Consider the following 20585-nt stretch of genomic DNA (forward strand, 5'->3'; position numbering starts at 1 on the left):
ATCTCAGAATCTGTAAGATCACTGGGTATGATAAAAATTTCATCCCCTTTAAGGTCATTTATATCTTTGATGATTTTGTTGAACATAAACTTTCCTATCTCAAGATTTGTAAGCCCATTAGTGTGACGTTTTAAAAAAGAGTTTGTAAAGTCCCAAGCAGGAAAAGAAAAAGTAGCTTAAAACTTGTAACAAAAGGGGTTAGTAGTTATAAATCTCTATATAGGCAGTCTTAATTTGCTACAGATTGCTATATATATAACTTGGATTCAACTCTTATATAGGAAAATAGATGTGTTTTTGTTCTATTTTGTCTGGGTTTTTGTTTTTTGTTTTGTTTTGTTTTGTTTTAAGAAAAAAAGATATGTTTTTGGTAGGCTCATCTTGGAGTAGATAGCAACCATAAGGTTTGATACCATCTTAGCTGATGACCTCATCAGGATGTAAACACCCAAGTGGCTAATAAGCATCCTTACTAAGGTTAAACAAAGTACATACCATGTGACCATTATAGGTATGAGGCTCTAAAATAATTCAAGAAGACACGAGAGGTTACTCAAATCAAAATTTATTACTGAATCAATGGAAACTGACCAGTCGGAGACAACAGTACAGACTCAGGAGTTGACTGAATCCTGGAACATTCATTTCAGCAAGTATTTAAACATGCACACACAAACACACACACACACACACACACACACACACACACACACGTAAAAACGTCTGTGTCAAGTTACAGTTACATTTTTGCCATCAACCATGATTAAAAGATTAGGGGCTATTATATTGAGAGGGCCAGGCAAATATCATGATAGGCTCCTAATAACTCAGTAGAATTAGGCATTAGTTCCTACATGTTCTAGGCCTGGCTGGGACAAACCCTTTTCTTCCCACAGGTGATAACCAAATAAGGACAAAGCCTGGGACTTGTTCAGACTTGCCCAAGAATGAAAAAACTATAGCCTTAGTCCACCCCTGCTAGCATCAACAAATTAGAAACATACTAATATAATTGTCACTTGCATAAGCCAATTATAAGTAGAATGGTCACATCGTTTTTAAAATTTCTGTAGCTATGCTTAAAAGGAGCTTAGAGGTACCTCTCAGGATCATCACTATTTTGTATAGTGTGGGGGCCCAAAAATGTGAGCCCATTTCCACCTTGTCTGAAGGTCAGAGAGTTTTAGCTTGCTTAAAGTTGTTAATAACAAGTGTGGCTGCATACCCTGACCTAGGGTGTGTTACTTGGTGTTTTGGACATTAAAATGGCCCATACAGGTAGATCCTTTCCACCCTGATTAAAGGTAAGCGAATTCAAGCATACTTCTGCTCCTTCTTTTGAATTAAGAGGTTTGAAGTAGGAAATAACTGCCTTCGGGATATTTGGTCTAAGGTGGGTTCACTGCCTAAACAACAGAGGGTTTTCTCAAGAATTAACGGCAATATGTCTCAAAGTATTGAGGCAAATAACTGTTCTAGTTGTCCGTTGTCTAATTTTAAAGCAGTTTTTTGCCTGCTCCCCCCTGTTGTATTGGTGTATAAAAGTGTATGGAAAATTAAATGTGAGTGATTTCAGTATTCACTGGAACTCCCTCCCAGTACTATCCTGTTTCTGTTTTATTATTTTCACTCACATCTCTGTTCTCTTTACTAACTTTTCTAATCTCCATGCCCCTACCCTAGTGAGCAGTATTACTGTCGAAGCTGGTCTCCGACAGTGTAGGTGTACAACCCCACATGTATGTGATATAACAAACACTCTCACTGATTGCATTTTGACTGGTGGTCTTTTGGAGACTTCTCATGGACCCTAAAAGCATGTGTTCCATCATTGTCAACTGACACAGAATATAAGCTTTCAGTCTAACCCATTAGATTCGTTCGTTCTTTTTGTTGTTCGGAACAGTCATGTCTTAGAGAACTAAAGATGCATAGCAGACTATTCCCACTGTTTAAGGAAGATATTAGTCAGCTAATCGGAAAGTCCCCAGCTGCCCTTGTCTCTAGACCAAGGAACCTGAGCTTCATTTTATCTCACAGGTAAAATGGAGTCTGAAGTCAAAATGGCAGTACCGAGGACAAGGTGATTTTGCCTGTTCCCAACATGATCATTATCTTAGTCAATGTGACCATGTGATACAATTTAATTATGACTTCACACATAAAACAACTTATCTTCCTGAGCCCTCTGCTTATCATTGTATCTTGCTTTTTAAACTATTGAGGCAACAGCAGGCCTCCAAGATGTTTTGGATTAGGACTTTTTTTAATGTGATGATTTTTATTCTGAGAGTTAAAAATATAACAGATGAGGACAAAACCATGAACAAGGTTTATAGAAAATAGAACTTAAAAACAACATATATTTGATTAAGTTTTATAAATTCCTAGAGCTATAATGGTGTACTCAGGTTAACAGAAACTAACTTAGAGCTGTATGTCTAACTACTCATGTCTTTGCTGTGTTCAACACCAGGCTTCTAAAAAGAAATTAGATAAGGAACAACATATGTTTGAGGAATAAGGTTCATGTGTGCATACAGTCTATTCAGGCCAGCAAAAATTGACTTGAAGATGTTTATCTATCTTTGTCTTTGCTAACTCCGTTAAGATTTAACTATTTAGATAAACTAAATTCTGCAGGAAACTGATGTTCTATAAAGATATACAGTATGTTAGTATCCAGACACACCTTGGCCCTGCCCCTTGGGAATCTGGCACAGTGCATCATCCCTTTTTGAACCTGAAATCCATATCCTGAGTGTAAGCAGGTACAAAGGGTTAAGAGACAAGTCTGCCTATTTCTGCTCTCCTTCTGTTGTTCTTTTGAAGAGGTGAGCAGGTCTCTGCCTCTATTTCTTAACTCTCTCTCTCTCTCTCTCCTTCCCTCCCCCCCTCCCTCCCTCCCCCTCCCCCCCTCCCTCCCTCCCCCTCCCTCCCTCCCTCCCTCTCTCTCTCTCTCTCCCCTCCCCTTTATTCTTCTCCCAATAAACTTTACACTCAAGCTCTGTCTGTGTGGTGTTTTTGTATCCTACCCACAGCCCTCACCTGCCAAGGTGCCTTTCCCGCCATTTTATAACACTGTTAAAACTAAAAATCGACTTTTTACTATTCCTTTATTTGAAAGAACTTTATTTCAGTGACGTCTCTCAGTAGTCAAATATCTACATCTTATGGGAAATAAAATGTTTCAGCTTTTTATTTTTAAGTTTCTGTGAGTTGTAATGGATGGTCTGAGCTTTGTGAATACAATTTGTGAAGGTCCTCGGAAATGATATAACATATGTGAAAAATGAGAGCTAAAGATGACACCTATGGTATTCAGACCTGAAAGTTCAGAATTTAATATTAATCAATAGCATTCTATTAGTTATTATTCAAGTCTCGGTAATACAAATTTTATCCTAGCCATAGGCTCAGATTTTAAATTTGCTATGGTTGCTTTCTAAATATAGACGCTAAACTGCTTCTCACTGTACTAAAAACAACTCTGTCCAATTTATACATATCCAGTCCTCTGGACAGTGTCAGGTCCCAAAGAAATCTGGGACAAATGACTAACTGATTGCTCTTTTAGTATACCAAGACACAAGTTGGAATCCAGCTCACTCAGCGCCTGTGGCTCCTCTCTGCTCTCACCCAGCCCCTTGCCCTAAACCTCCCCTTTACAGGAATTTCTCTTTCCTTCCCCTAGCTTCTCATTCCTATATAACCCTGCCATTTCAGCTATGCTTTCTCTTGTTTCTCTTGGGCTCACTTTCTTGGCCCTCTTTCTTCTTTTCTCTCTCTTATCTTCCTCTTTTACCACTCTCTTTCTCTCTCATGACCCAGTTCAGTTCGGTGGCCAGTCTAGTTCTTTCTCATCATGCTCGAATTCTCCCAGATATTTCTCTCTGTATTTTCTTTCATGTCACAATGAAAATCTTCTCAACTATACTTTGAAGTGGTCATATCCTCATTTTTATTTACATAGATGGATAATCTGCCTGACTCAATTTTGAAGGCAGGAGAAATTGTGCGGTATTGTTAAAAAAAAAGAATTTAAAAATAATATTTACTAGCTGAACAGTGGTAATACATGCCTTTAATTTCAGCATTTACGAGGCAGAGGCAGGCAGATCTCTGTGAGTTTGAGGCAAGACTGGTGTGCAGAGCTAGTTCCACAACAGCTAGGGCTGTTACACAGAGAAACCTTGTCTTAAAATCAAAACAAAACCACCACCACCCCCCAAAAAACAGCAGCAACAACAAAAACAAAACAAAAACAAAATTTACTGTAACAACTGACTGCAGTTTTTTTTTTATTGAGAAAAGAAAAAAAAAGTTTCCCCCTCCTCCCAGCCTCCCATTTCCCTCCCCCTCCTCCCACCCTTCTCCCCCTCCCCCCACTCCTCTCCTCCTCCCTCTCCAGTCCAAAGAGCAGTCAGGGTTCTCTGCCCTGTGGAAAGTCCAAGGTCCTGCCCCCTCCGTCCATTTCTAGGAAGGTGAACATCCAAACTGGCTAGGCTCCCACAAAGCCCGAACATGAAGTAGGATCAAAACCCCGTGCCATTGTCCTTGGCTTCTCATCAGCCCTCATTGTTCGCCATGTTCAGAGAGTCCAGTTTTACCCCATGCTTTTTCAGTCATAGTCCAGCTGGCCTTGGTGAGCTCCCAATAGATCAGCCCCACTGTCTCAGTGAGTGGGTGCACCCCTCGTGGTCCTGACTTCCTTGCTCATGTTCTCCCTCCTTCCGCTCCTCATTGGGACCTTGGGAGCTCAGTCCAGTGCTCCAGTGTGGGTCTCTGTCTCTATCTCCATTCCTGACTGAGGTAACCCAGACCCAAAAAGATGAACATGGGATGTACTCACTCATAATTGGTTTCTAGACATAAATAAGGGTCACGGAGTCTACAATTGGTGAACCTAAAGAAGCTAAATAAGAAGGTGAATCCAAGGAAAAACATATAGTTATCCTCTTGCCTATGGGAAATAGACCAAATTGCCGGGGAGGAAAGTGGGATCTTGGGGGTGGGGTGGGTTGGGGGTAAGGGGAGATGGGGAGAGAAAAGTGAGAAGGGGAGGATGGGAGGAACTTGGGGAAACAGGATGATTGTGATAAAGGAAGGCTGGATAGGGGAGCACGGAAGCACAATTCTTAGTTAAGGGAGCCACCTTAGGGCTGGCAAGAGACTTTAATCTAGAGTGGCTCCCAGGAGCCCAAGGCGATGTCCCCAGTTAGTCCTTGGGCAGACGAGGATAGGGAACCTGAAACGACCCTATCCTATAGCAATACTGACGAATATCTTGCATATCACGGTAGAACCTTCATCTGGTGACTGCAGTTTTTAAGCCTGTTTCTGGGAACCTGAACTTCCCTAACCCATGACCTTAACTTGTTTTTGAGAATACTCACACTCCCTAAATCACATGGTGACCACATGATTTTTTTTCTTGAGATTTTGTTTCCTTATTGCTCAATTGTCTGTCTTTTGTAAATCTGCTTTGCTACTACTTGTGATTTGATTCCTTTAAAGGGGCTCAAGAAATGAATTTTGGGATGCTTTCTTTATCCCAAATTAAAAGGCAGTTGTTGGCCATCTCTTGGGTACATCTTAATAAAAAACAAGCTTGTTTAAATTTGGTTCAAGTCGCACATGTGGGATTAGCAGAGGAAGGAGGTGCTAATGCTTGTATCCCAGCTATCTTTGGGGTCTTCAAACTCTTTTTTCCTTGTGTTTTCTTTCATGCTTTGTAATTTCTGCCTTATTGTAAATGGATGTTTATGCTTATTGATAACTTTTCAGACTTTATTTTGCTAAGGCTCAAAGGCAAGCTTCTACTCCAGTTGTTGACAGACGCTTGTTAGCTGATTTTTCTACAATGGAGATTTCAGGGCAGATTAAAACAGACAATGGTCCTACAAGATATATCTAAAAATTTTATCTTTCTGTAAAATTTTAACAATTTAGATAATCTTCAGGGGTTCACAACTTGGATCTATCTCTCACAGGTCAAATGGATTCAGGGTTCTCATGCCTGATAAGCACTCCTATCCATCAAACACTTAAGCTTGCCTACCTACTGCCTATCCCTGTGTGTGCACTTTCCTTCCCTGGTCTTGTGAATCCTTTCCTCCACCCCAACCTGAGCCAAAAAACAGGCCTGAAAGTATGAGAATCAAAGTTATCTTTTTAGTTTTAATTATTATGCCCATAAAAAAAATGCCTCTGATCTGCAAGCCCCTTGCCCAAGTACAGATAGTTCCTGAAATGCTGGAGGCTATTGTTTTATAGGAGATAACAAGCCACTTGTTTTACTCCCCTACACAAGTTTGTTTGACATATGCTGTGGGATAATGATCTCATACACTGTAAAGATTTGTCACTTATATTGGTTTAATAAACTGCTGATTGGCCTGTAGCCAAGCAGGAAATACTGGTTGGCAATGAGACTCAGAGAATTCTGGGAAGAAGAAAACACAGAGATGTAGTCACCAGCAAGATGCAGAGGAAACAAGATGAGAATGCCTGACTAAGAAAAGGTACCAAGTCACATGACTAAACATAAACAAAAATTATGGAATAATTTATGCTATAAGAGCTAGTCAGTAATAAGCCTGAGCTAATAGGCTAAACAGTTGATAATTAATATAAGTGGGTCTGAGCAGGACAGAAACTTTACAGGCATATCTGCAACAGATGTGCTTCATTACATGTAGACAGAAGACTCACAAACAGGAAATATATCAGGATATAGGCTTGCTCCTGACTGGATGAAGGCTGAAGGTACTTCAGGATGTATGTTTGCCCCCGATTGGACCTGGTGGGAAATGCAATGAATTATGCATTTTCCTTCTTACATTGCTGAAAACCATGGTTCAGGGCCATTTTCTGGGAACCTGGGTATGGACTTAGCCAGTATTTAATTAAAGCTTGCTTTAAATTTGGCTTTAAACTGTGGTGGTCTTACTCTTGATAGGTGGGATTAACATACCTTTTAAGTATACCCTCAAGATAAAGTTTTTCTCCTAAATGCCTTAACTTTATCTCTGTCTCTTAGCTAGATCTGTCTCAGCAGATTTTGACCCAGCAGATAGATCCCATCCAGGAATTATTTGCAGCGCTGTAATTGATCAAAAACACCTCACAAACTGCAGATCATTCTACAGAACCAGAAAACCCCACATTTTCTGAGAGCTGATATGAACCAGTTCATATGCCATCAGGGGCTGATTCCAAGGCTCTCCTGCAGTCCTTTGTATTAGTCAGAGTTCTCTAGAGTCACTGAACTTATGGAATGGATATACACATATTACATATATATGGCATATGTCACATATATGTAAAGGGGGGATTTGTTGCAATGACTTAAAGGGTACAGTTTAGCTAATCTACCAATAGCTAGCTGTGAACAGAAAATTCAAGAACATAGTCTTTGCTCAGTCTCACAAGGCTGGATGTCTCCACTGGTCTTTTGTAAATGCTGGAATCCTGAAGAAATAGACTCCAATGCCAGTGAAGGAATAGATGTTCTAGCAAGGCAAGGACAAGCAGAAAAACAGAAAACCTTCCTTCCTACATGTCTTTATAGAGAATTCTAGCAAAAGATATGGCCCAGATCAAAGGTGTGTCTTCCTACTGAAAAGTTCCAGACTAGAAGTGGATTCACCTACTTCAAACCAAGCAGAAAATCTCTCTGGGTGTGCCTTCTAATTCTGGATTGTAATTCATTCCATATATAGTCAAATTGACAACCAAGAATAGTTCTCACATCTGCCTTGGGCACCTAGTTCTTATCTCTTCTTATCCCTACTCACCCCACTGGTTTCTATCTTTCTCATAATGTGCCTGTTCCTTTTCTATTTGGGTTCTTTCAAGTGAAATCACTCGACAATCAATAAAACAGATGCTTCTGGTGGAATTTCCCCAGGTCTCTAACCACCACCTTTTAGTTTGAGCTTCTGCTTTGAACCAGCATTCCAGATGCCCCTCTCCTTAAATCCCCATCAGCAAGAAGTAGCCAGAGGATTCCTCACTCCCTATCATCAACAAAAGACTAGAATGCCAATGCTAGTGATGGTGTCCTAAACAGAAGCACTTTGTTCAGGTAAACAAGATTGTTATCAGATACACAAGCTTAAAAGTGATTTCTGTTTACCAGAAATGCAGATCTCCTATGATAGGTTCCCATTTGGCAGGAATAACCCTTGTACTCCAGGAACCTCACTTAACCTTCTCTCAAAGGTCAACTACCTGGAACAAGAGTAATCACTTCCCAGTCAATCACATGCCTAGCTCCCAGTCAATTATATATTATTGTGTTCAACTAAATTTATATCTTATGATTTTAGCAATACTCAAGAGTCAGGTTCTAGGGTAAAAACCTACTAATTCAGAGAGGCTGACTCACAACCAGCTGACCTTCCTCTTTCACTGGTATCCAAGAGAAAGTTTCTTTTTTGTTCCCAAACCAAAAACAAATCAAAATGAAAACAAAACAAAAAGCATGGCCAAACTATGTTCCTCTCTTCTACTTCCTGTGCATTTCTCCATCTGTCTTTCTGATCCTTCTAACTCTCTATGGCTATTTCCTGCCAACCAGTTGTTGGTTCCACCTCCTGACTTCAGGTTTTTATTTCATTAATGTAAATCTCAAAGTTCGCAGTGTGATTATATATACAGCAACAACACACTTAGCTCCCAGACAATACAGCTTGCATTAGCTCAGATTCCCACCCCGCCACTTTGCTATTCTCTCTGTACCAAACACACACACACACACACACACACACACACACACACACACAAACACACACCTGCTTTAAGAGATGGCTTGGCAGCTTGATCCTCAAAAACACCTTACTTTCTCCCCATGGAGCAGCTGAGTTTGGTAGTTTCTCGGCACCATCGCATGCACCCACATCCTCACATGCTTTAGAGTTGTACCCCAACAACAGGCACAATGCTCTTCATACAGCAGAAGTTCATGCAATGGTGCAAATGAGTCCTAAGGACCGCAACAAGTCTCATAGGCACCTTTAGGTTCCTAGCCGTAGGCACACAGCAAAGTGGGGTTCACAAATATTTTATGAACAATATATTTCAAAAACTTAGCTTGTTATGGGGAGAAAAACTGCCAAGATGCCTGAATAAGTCATACAAAGTCTTCGGGACTGCCTCAGGTAGAGTAGTGTGAAATAGCTCCAACCTCCAGTTTGTTCTAGCTTTTAAAGGCAGAAACAGCATTTGTGACGTATACAGAAAGGCAGTTGTAGACTGCAGCGAGCAAGCATTATTTACAGAGGCAGAGGAATAGCAGTTAAGTGGTTAGGCAGTTCTCATAACCTGTAAGTCAAGGACATGTTGTGTAGGAATTTATGGCTGGTCCAGAGATCAGTTTATTCTAGGAATTTATGGCCAGAGACTAGTTTACCCAAGACACTTTTAGCACTTAAATTACTCATACAAATACTTTTATGAGACAGAGTTCAGTGGCCCAATGTAAACTAATGTATTATTAATGTTTATTAATAATAAACATTATTTTATTATTTGTTCCCTTTATAGAATTCTGCAGTGAATATAACAAGTTTCATTCTATCAGCACAAACCTTCTAATGTGGAAAGAGAGGTAATCAACCCATGTACAGAACAACTCATCAAATATCTACTTGCTGCTCCAACATGAGGCCCTGAGTTCAAATTCCCAGCACACATGTAAAAGCCACATATGGTAGTAAACATTTATAATCCCAGTGCCGGGGGAGTGAAGATAGAAAAATATTGGGGGCCTGGAGTTCAGCCAGTCTTTTCAAAAGAAAAAGCTTCAGGTTCATGAGAGACCTGGCCTCAAAAAGTAAATGAAATAGAGGAAAATACCTGAGGTTGGCTTCCAGCTTGTACAAACTCAGACATTGGAGAGTGCACCCAATTACACATGGGCTCACACACCAAAACATATACTCAATCATTAAATCTATGATATTGATGCCTATAAAATGGCAGCAAAGTTCTAGATAATGAAAAGCAAGCATGGTCTTGAAAACACTAGAGTCTCCAAAGTAAGAGAAAAGCTGAGACAAAGGCCTGACAGGAGATTGGCAGGTTCAAATAACACTGTTATTTTTAACTTACTCCCCCTTCTCTCAATTTAGCAGGAAAAACAATGTCCTCGAGGATGGCACTGTTGCTAGGCACCTGTGGTCAGAGACAATATGGCAGCTGTGTCACACATGGATGTAGTGATATTTTGTTTGTGTTTTAACAAATAAAACTTCCCTGAAGATCAGAGCTCAGAGTTAAGCCAATAGAGGCCAGGTGGTGGTGACTCATACCTTTAATCCCAGGATCTGGGAGTTCCACACCTTTAATCCTAGCACTGGGGAGGTAGAGACAGGAAGGATATGACTGGGCAGAAAGAGGAATATAAGGCAAGAGGAGACGAGACGAGAGTTCAGTGCAGTATGAAGATGCAGTCTAAAGCAGTCAATCAGACGATGCTGTCTGTAGCGGTCAGTAAGAGGGTACAGTTTGAGAACGGAATCGCCCTTTTGGTCTGAGCATCAGTAGAGGTGAAAGGTCGTGCTAGTGGTGCTGCACTGCTTCGTTGATCTCTCAGCTTTTACTCCCTCACATCTGACTCCAGATTTTTTATTAAGAACAGCTGGAATTTGTGCTTCACACGGGCAATATGAAATGCTTGCAAACTCAGAATGTCTGCTCTAGAGAAATTACTGGATCTCTGCAGAATGAGGTTCTTTTTATCAACTATTGATTGCCATAAAACCAGGGGTGGAAATGGGTCATTAGCACATACTACAATGCTTCAGTAAAGCAGTCTCGCCACAACCCTGAGACTGTAGACAAAGGCACAGTGAAGTTGGATCATATTACATTGCGATAAGCCTTCCTAGCTAACTCATGACAGTGAGGAGGAACTCAAGGAAAGAGTATGAGGACTAGCTCACCACTTCCTCAGACACGCAGGCTTCTGTGAACAGCATAGGACATCCGAAGGGAGAACATGAATGTTCAAAATGAGGGAGACACATTCTACTGACCTCTTATACATCACTTCCACATCCTCTACTCCACCCCACAATATGTTTGTTCTGTTAATGATTCCAGACATTTCTATAGGTAAAAATAAATAGAAATCACCATGGATATATATGGGGGGTGGGGGAGGGAGTGCAGGCTGAGGAAAATTAACTTTAACCAAAAATGTCAAACTGGTTTCTCGAACCCAAGTTTCAATAAACAGTTAAAAAAAATTCTCACAATTCTCTCTTTATTTCCTGCCTCTAATACTAGAACTTCAATTTTTTAAATTTATTATGAATCACATTGATTGATTTTCATCAGAGGCGAGCAGCTCTTGCTCTTTTCCCAGGCTTCCTTTTCTTCCTTGGAAAGGAAAAACAAAAGCAACAAGGCGAGCTCATTCAGAATAGGAGGTTCCCATCGTGCCATGCTGATGCAAATGCTGGGAGCAAACTGATTGGTTACCCCAGAACTGGCCATGCTCTCTTCACACATGGTGCAGCAATCAAGAGACTAAATCACACCAAACCCGGAGCTGTCTTCACAAAGGCAACCATAGGCAGCATTCAAGAGCTGACAAAGCATCCTGAAAGCTGGAAGAAAGGAGCCCCTGTGGCTGCTGGGAGGAGGCTTCCGAGTTCATTAACCAGTCTGGCCTTTGTGCAGATCACTGAGGGAGCATTTCTGATGCAATTCCATCTCACGCTCACATTTGGAAGAAGCTGCCTGTGTGTGAACAGGAATAGAGAGGAAAGGGTCACTGTAAGAATGAACAAGAGAAGGCAAACAAATAAGAAATAAAATGCAGTTTATGTGGTATCACCAGGATTGATATTAGCTGCTCCAGTTCACGTATCCAGTGAGCTCATCTGGTCCTACCTATCAATGCAAAACCCACAACTATCATCTTAAAGGGAATCAGAAACCATTTTGAGTGACTGTGGTCCAGAAACACAGATCTGGATGACCTCATATTCCCTGTTCCATGTTCAAGCAGTTTTGCAAAGTTTTTATGGTTTTACAGAACAAGAAAATCAAAAATCAAGGCAAGTTTAAAATTCATTAAAGGGACATCAGAGAAGTGGGTACAGAAAGATAGAGGAAGCTTTCTTATAGGCCTAACGTGCTATCAGATGATGCTGCATTTGGGTTGGTGGAAGGCAGTAGTCTGTTAATAGACTCCTAAGGTTCTGACCTGTTAGTGACACTGTAGCTATGGCTGCCTCTGCACCTCCCCCTAATAAACCTCCTGTGTTCTCCCTATGTTGCATGGTGTGACTTTGGGGTTTCCCTTGGCTCTAAACCACCAAGATTGCCCTCCACTGCTAAACTATTACACCAAGAAATGGCTGTTCCAGAGGGCTAGAACTAGCCCCTGCCAAAGTGGTTAGATTCTGGACCTGCAATATTCCGATTTCCTCACAGTATTAAGATTCTAGTCAACCTCAGCAAATACAGCTTCCTTTCAGGAGTTTTCATTCACATCCCAAAGCAGGGGTTGTGTGAATTGCATGTGCTTTGTATGCTATTTATTCTCAACACCAGCATCCAAAGAGCCTTTCCTTCCTTCCCTCTCTCCTTTCCTTCTTTCCTTCCATCTTCTTTCTCTCTCCTCTCTCCCTTCATTTTTTCCTTATATCCATCTCTCTTACTTATTGATTGATTGGTTTTCAGATAGGATACCCATGAGTAGCACGGGCTGGCCCCCAGAAAATTGCAGATTTCCTGCTTCAGCTACCTGAATTCTAGGATCATAGGCTTACACTACATTTGATAGAGTCTTTTATTTTTCTCTTATAATAGTTTTATGAACATTTATTTATTTATTTGGTGGAAAGTGTGTCATTGTGTACATGTGGAGATTAAAGGATAGCTGTTGGAGTTGGTCTTCTCCTTCCACTATGTGGTTTAGATGGATCAAATTCACATCCTTGGAACTGGCACCAAGCACCTTTACTCTCTGTCATTTTTTGGCATTGCAAATGGCTTTTGTTTGGAAACACTTTTTTTAAAAGTTATGAAAAAAGATCACCATATGATAGCTAAAATATTTACCCACTATTGAAAATCAGTTCTTTCTTGACATAAATGATTAGTAAATACTTGTCTGATATGTAAAAACATACTGTTATTAGTCACATAACTAGATTATGCCTAAGAAACATATTAACTTTATAATGTAGACCTGAAATCTCAGCCATTTCTCCTTGTCTCAATCAACCTAATCTAGGAATTTGGACACCCATCCTTTTCCCTTCTCCTTTTTCTCCTCTTTCCTGTGTGTGTGTGTGTGTGTGTGTGTATCTTCTTGGTGATGCCAGACATTTTTGTAAAAGGTCAGTAGTGCAGAAATCCATCAGATGCTTAAATAGGGACTTGCTTACTCCTTTTGACATCACACAAATGCCGATTTCCTTCTCAACAAGTTAGAGCCTACTAACATTTGAATGAAAGACTTCCAAATCACATTCAGCTTGGGAAAAAACTTGAGAAATTAGCTCATCCATGCAAAATCTACTATATTTATTTAGTGAAATTGATTTGTACTTAAACAATACTTACTTTTATTTCCATTACTGTTTTATAGATGAGGTCTCGTGGTCCAGTGGCTAAAACATAGTGGAAGCAGGACTGGAGATATAGCTCTGTGATAAAGCACTAACTATGTGCAGGGCTCTGGGTAGAACAAAAAAGGAAAACCGTACACACAAAGGAAAGCTTCTGAAGGTAAGACTTAGTGAAACTTTGTCTTTCAAACCCAGAAAGTAGACTCCTTTTTAAAGTTCTTGTTTAAGGAGTGTCTCGGTTATACATATGTCTGTGCTGCACATATGCACTCAGTATCTGCAGAGTGCAAAAGAGGCCATCAGACCTCATGGAACTGGAGTTACAGATGGTTCTGCGCTGCCATGTGGGTGCTAGGAAACAAACTTGGATCCTCTGAAGGAACAGCCAGTGCTCTTAACTACTGAACAGTCTCTCCAGCCAAGAAGTTACGGCCTGAACTCTAAGAATAATCAGTCATGTATATTTAGTGTATCTGAAATCATCCTTCAATTCCACTCAAGGAATTTTGACAGCATTGGACATTTTTTTTATAAGTAAAACTGTCACTTTGTAAACCTACAAAAAGAAATATGACCATGAAACATATTGAACTGTTGTAGCTAGTCTGTCATTCTAGCTACCTAGGAAGTCCAAATGTTTGATGTGAAAAGAATTAGAACAAAAAGAATTAGTTATGTGCTTCCAAGGTATAGCAGTAGCAGGCTCCAGTCCTCTGCAGCCTTTCTCCATCAAGATATAATCAAGTCTTATGCTACTGTCAGCTTTTCTTAGAGAGGGCCTCGAAATTTTAAAATTAAGTTGAACATGGAGGCACATATTTTCATAATTTCAGTGCTGAAAGTCTGGAGTAAGATCACTGCAAATTCAACGTCAGCTTCAGGTCTAGACTTAGTCTATACTATAAGTAGTCATTGTCTCAAGAAAAAAGAAAAGTCATATTATGCTCTGGGGTTGTGGAGGTAGCTCCACGAGTAAAGTTCTTGCTGCGAAAGCATGTGAAGACCTAAGTTTGGATGCCTAGAAGCTCAATGAAGACAGACTTGGTAGTGTGTGTCTGCAATCTCAGTGAGAAGAGGGAGAAACATGAAGCTCACAGCTAATCTGGTTTACGGAGCAGTGAACAAGGAGGATCCTGTTTCAAAGCAGGGAAGAAGAAAAGAACCAAGACCTTCTCACTATGTGACACACAAGCCCACAGTGTCAGACATACAAACATGTATTTTACATATACATACAGATACATATTTTCAATTGATCACTAGTTTGAGACAGCTTATCTTATATGCTACTTTTTTATAGAAAGCCCTGTTTATCTTCTTGTGGGTCACATTTCTGTTTGAAGTCCATCATAACACCAAAGAAGGTAGGCTGTATATTCAGGTTTGGTGTATTGATAAAGATGATAGGTAAGAAGTTGGTTATGTTAATAATGTACTAGAATGTTCCTTCAAGCAGTATAGTATATCATTTTAAAATTACTTATAGTTTAACTGGATTGAGTTAAGTGTCTTTAATTCCCATGATTCTGAAAGAATAGGGAAATAACATTATAATGGTATTATTATGGAGCGGCAGAAGGTAAACAGCAGAAAGTCTTAAACTCTATCCCAGAAGAATACGTATGATACTACAATTAAGCCAAATATAAAGCTTAATGATCTTGACATAAGGGATCCCAGATTAGGGATAAGGGGCTAATCAGAACACTTAATCTAATATAATATAATATACTCATCAATTGCAAACAATCTTATTGTTTATGCATAAAATTGAAATGAAGAGACGTTTTGTAAAATAGTTTGAATATTCTAGTTGAATGCAGGTAGTTTCATCTCTTAATTGTTCTTAGAAATCACAATTTGTATCAAATGATTGATTCCAGTAAATAATACAGTTTTTGTGTGATTATTTCAGTTCTGGGTGGCCGAGACAAACAAATAGCCTCCTGCAACAGGAAAATAAAAATAATAAAAATGTTCTAGATGGTTGACATTTAAAAACATCTCACACAACATTACTTATAGTAGAAATTAATAGAAATGACTTAGATTTCTAGGTGCCTTTGATTCTGGTGCCAATCATTACCCATGTTTTAAGGACATTCACTATCAGACTCCCTCAAGACTTTGTAAAATACTTTCTTCAGCCTGGTGAGTTAGGTTCATCCTTGTGGTCTGATTCTTTCATGAATCCCTGGATCTCCAGCTGTTTCTTAGTCAGTTCCTCTCCAGATTCCCACAGCATCTCTCTCCTCAAAATAACTTGCTGAGCAATCTGTTTTCAATCTCAAATCCCTCAGATGCCTTCTCTTGAGCTATGGTTTGAATATGGCTTGTCCCTTTCAAAGTCAACTTGAAATTGATTGTCATTGCAACAGCATAAAAGGAGCCTTTCAAAGGCATTTGATATCTTTCTCATGTTATTAAGCTGATTATTTCGCCAGTGATTTCTCACTCTCGTAGTTGTGGATTGCTGACCAGAAAGGCACTGTTACGAAGGTCATCCTTCATTGGTTGTTTCTTCCAATGCAACTCTAGCTCTTCTATTTTCAGCCATGTATGACTCAGCAGCATTATATCCTGAGCTTCAGCTTTTTAGAATCATAACCAAAAATAAAAAACAAAACATACAAAAGACCCTACTGGTGTAGGATGATCTTCTTTCTTTGTGTTGCTTTCATTGGTCAAATAAAGAAACTGCCTTGGCCTTTTGATTGGGCAGAACTTAGATAGGCGGGGAAGACAGGACTGGATGCTGGGAGGAAGAAGGCAGTGTGGCAGACACGATGGCTCTCCTCTCCGAGATGGATGCTGGTTAGATTCATGCCTGTAAGCCACAGTTAAGTGGTGATACTCATTAATGGAGATGGCTTAAACAAATATGTAAGAGTTAGCCAATAAGAGGTTAGAACTAATGGGCCAGACAGCAATTTAATTAATACAGCTCTCCATGTGATTATTTCAGACATAAGCTAGCCAGGTGGCTGGGATGACAAGCAGCCTGCCAGCCCGGGTACAAGCCAGTCAGGGAGCTGGGAGCCAGGCAGCGGGATGTGCTGTGCTTCTCCTTACTACACCCTACCTTTGTGAATTACTCAGTCTCAGGTATTTGGTTAAGACAATAGAAAGTGGATTCTGAAAGTATTCCCTCCACACTACTTAGTAAGGAGATACAAAGCCAATTTTGCAATCCTAAAACCACAACTACTCAAGAAAGAGGGACATGTCCCTAGGAATCTGTACAATGCTGGTTGTTCTGGATCTAGGAGTAAAGTAACTCTCGACAGAAGCCAAGTGGGCAGAAGCATCAGTAAGGAAAAAGGGGCAGGTCTCAATATGTGATCCTTTGTAGGGACACACAACCTTATCTAAACTATAGATTTTTTGTTCTCCATAGTGAATCATTAAAAAAAAAAATTCCACTTCCTCTAGTGATCAATAGGAGATAGAGTTCCTTTCTTACCAAGTAAGCCACAAAATTTAGAAACATCAACCCCTTCTTGTCCTGTCTACTATGCTTCAACCCAAGAGGTCCTATCCATGCCCAGAAGATAGAGAATACTGCTCAGGGAAGTCAAAAATTCCCTTACCCAACAGCCCTGGTTTCTCTCTCATTCTGTTCCCATAATGCCCTGCCTCTTTGTTCAATGATGTGTGGTCTCAGCTGTCCAGGCTTTGTTGTAACTAAGTATAAAAACAGGCAACTTTGCCTGAGTCTTTATTTTTGAAGGCTTGTGAAAAATTTTGACTAAGTAAATGTGTTCTGCTCTTCTCATTTGAACCTGTCTTTTATTAGAGGATATTTGCCTCTTATACCTTTGTACTCCTACAACCTCCCACACATTAAGTTGATATAGAAAGTTACACTTCTAAATTTAACTAACTGCAAAACATGAATTCTGGCATATACTCAATTTGACATTGTAGTATAGAAAATATTTTCCTGGATTCTCTTAGATCACTGGATGAGACTGAACGTAAAAGTGACAAGGATTGGTTACGATAAAAAAGCTTAAAATTTTACTTTGTCATAAAAGAAATGGCCATTTATGAAAGTAGTTACTTTTGGTAGTCAATAATTTGAAAGCTTAACACTTTTGAATGATTAGATCCTGTAGGCTGAAATGTGGACAGCTGATATAAAAATCCTTAGCTTTTTCTTAGCTTTTGTTAAAAGTCCAAGATTCTTTCACTGTGGCTTCTGGAGAAAATAAGTTATTTTTGTCCTATGGCATACTTTTTTTAGTTTTATTTCTGTTGTTCTATCAAACCCTGTCATCAAAAGTAACTTGAGGAAGAGAGGGTTTATTTCATTTCATAGGTTGTAATCTATCATTGAGGGAAGCCAAGGCAGAAATTGAAGGGAATAGCTTGAATCAATACTGATGTGGGATTCCCCTCTTTATGCTGTGAATATGATTGGTTAGTTAATAAAGAAACCTATAGCAGGGCAGAATTTAGGTAGGTGGGGAAAACTAAGCTGAATGCTGGGAGAAAGGAGATAGAGTCAGGGAGAAGCCATGGAGCCGCTGCAGGAGACAGATGTGCTGAAACTTTGCTGGTAGGCCATGACCTGGTGGTGATGCACAGATTAATGGAGATGGGTTAAATTAAGATATAAGAGTTAGCCAATAAGAAGCTAAAGCTAATGGGCCAAGCAGTGATTTAAATAATATGGTTTCTGTGTGATTATTTCAAGGCTAAGCGATTGGGAACTGACAAGTGGCCTACTACTACACAATATCTCTTACTGACTTGCTCCCAGGCTCAACTTCAGGTACAGACTAAGAATGGTGATGCTCATATGGGCCTGGGTCCTTCTAATTAGCAATTAAAAGAAAAGAAAGGAGAAGAACAAAAGACACTGTCTTAGTTAAGGCTGCTTTGATTGCAAGGAAACACCATGACCTAAATGAAAGTGGGAGACAAAAGGGTTTGTTCAGCTTACAGTTCCACAGCTCTGTCCATTATCAGAGAAAGTCAGGACAAGGACTCAAACTGGGCAGGAACCTAGAAGCAGGAGCAGATGCAGTGGTCATGGGGCAGTGTTATGTACTGGTTTGCTCTCCATGGTTTGCTCAACCTGCTTTTTTATAGATCCCAGGACCACCAGGCCAGACATGGCACCACCGACAATGGTGCCTTCCCTTATTGATCACTGAGTATTAAATGCCTGACAAGTGGATCTTATGATGGCATTTCCTCAACTAAGGCCCCTTCCACTCTGAAAACCCTAGCTTGTGTCAAGTACACACAAAACCAGTCAGTACTACCACAAACATGCCAACAATACAATCTTCAGTTGCCCCAGGCATCAGTTCCCAGTTGAAGCTCTCTCTTCCCAAGAGTATCAACTTGATAAACAAGATTAGACATTATACAAACACAGTCAGTCAATGGGGTTCTACATTAGGTACCAGAAACTGTGGTAAAGGAAAAATATTTTTTTCCTCACTTACCTCTAGGCTTAATAGAAAACATATTAACAAGAGAAAAGCATAAAGATTTATCTAAAATTGTTCCCATGACATGGAGCATTAAAAATTAAAAACTCAAAGAAACAAGTAAACCCTTGAAATTCTTAGATTCAGTTTTAAGAAAATTGCAGAAATATGATTAGACAGAAGGGACATAATATAATAATAAATTGGGAAGACTTAGCAAGACCTCCTTTAGAACCTCTGTGTGATCTGTATCTTTGGAAATGAGAGCTCTTTTCTGAGTGTAGAGAGGCGACTTCTGATGTGAGCTCTTGCGACCGGCATCTTCCCTGCATTAGGGAAGAGCAAGGGTGAAGATGGCCATGACCTTCAGGCTCCTGTTGCTTTCTCACATGTGAAAGTATAGAGGGTAGCATGTTCTAAACCATATCAACATTTTAAAATAAATTTATTTCAAAATAAATCTGTGGAAAAAAAACTCTTGTAAATACATTTGAAGTTTAGTGGATCTGTAATTTGTTAACTGGACTAACATGAATTATTTTCATGGTAATCCCTTTTCCTGAAGGTTTTCTATGAGGATGTGCCCCTCGGAAGGCTCTTGTGAGGACTGAAGGACAGCTATGAAGTAGCGTCTTCTAGTTCATGCACTGTTGCTGTGCTGCTGGCTCACCTCATTGGCACAGATCCACTGTCTAGTCCACAGTTGCCCTACTGATCCATTTCAGCTTCTCCCGTCCCTGAGACATACATTTTGCTTTATGATGATAAATATCAGCTTTTTCCCCAGGACTTCTCTATCATTGAGCTTGGGGGAAGCATTAACTGACCTCAATTTATCCGTTCTGGCCTAAACTTATGTTTGAGAAATTCATCATTTTCTAGTGCTTCTAATTTTACATTCATTTCTAGACATCAGCACCAAATACAAAAACATCCACTTCACACAGAGATTGCTGAACAGAGTTCCAAAAGTCAAAGCATTATAGTCCCTTTGATTTATAAAAATAAGTACAGGAGAATATAGACATAGAGGTGGGTAGAATAATAGATGACCTAGTATTTCTGCAATTCTGTATGGAACTGTGAACACCATAATGAATTGACACCATTATTGATTTTTTAAAAAACATTTTATTGATTCTTTGTGTATTTCATATCATGCATCCCAATCCCATCCATCTCCTTGTCCTCTCATATCTACCCTCTGCCCTTGCAACCTGACCCCCAAAATAAAATAAAGTATAATTTAAAAGAAAAATCTCATTGTGGATGATGTAGTGTGACCCAGTGAGTCACACAGTATACCCTTTAGTCCATACATCTTTACTTGAAAGTATTCATTGCAATGTATCATTGGTCTGGTTTGAGGCTTAGGCTTCTGTTACACTATCAATATTGGGCCCTGACTAGGCCTCCTCTTGAATATCCTGTGTTTGCCTTTTGTCATGGAGATCCCACAGCTTTGGATCTGTGGAACTGGCCCCTTCGCATCCTCCAGAACTTCATAGGTGTTGGGGTAGGTCAATTCATAGTCCTTACTCTGGGTCTG

Source organism: Microtus oregoni, unplaced genomic scaffold, assembly GCF_018167655.1.
Source record: "Microtus oregoni isolate MIOR12 unplaced genomic scaffold, Mior012 000006F_ref0000085, whole genome shotgun sequence".
Lineage (NCBI taxonomy): Eukaryota > Metazoa > Chordata > Mammalia > Rodentia > Cricetidae > Microtus > Microtus oregoni.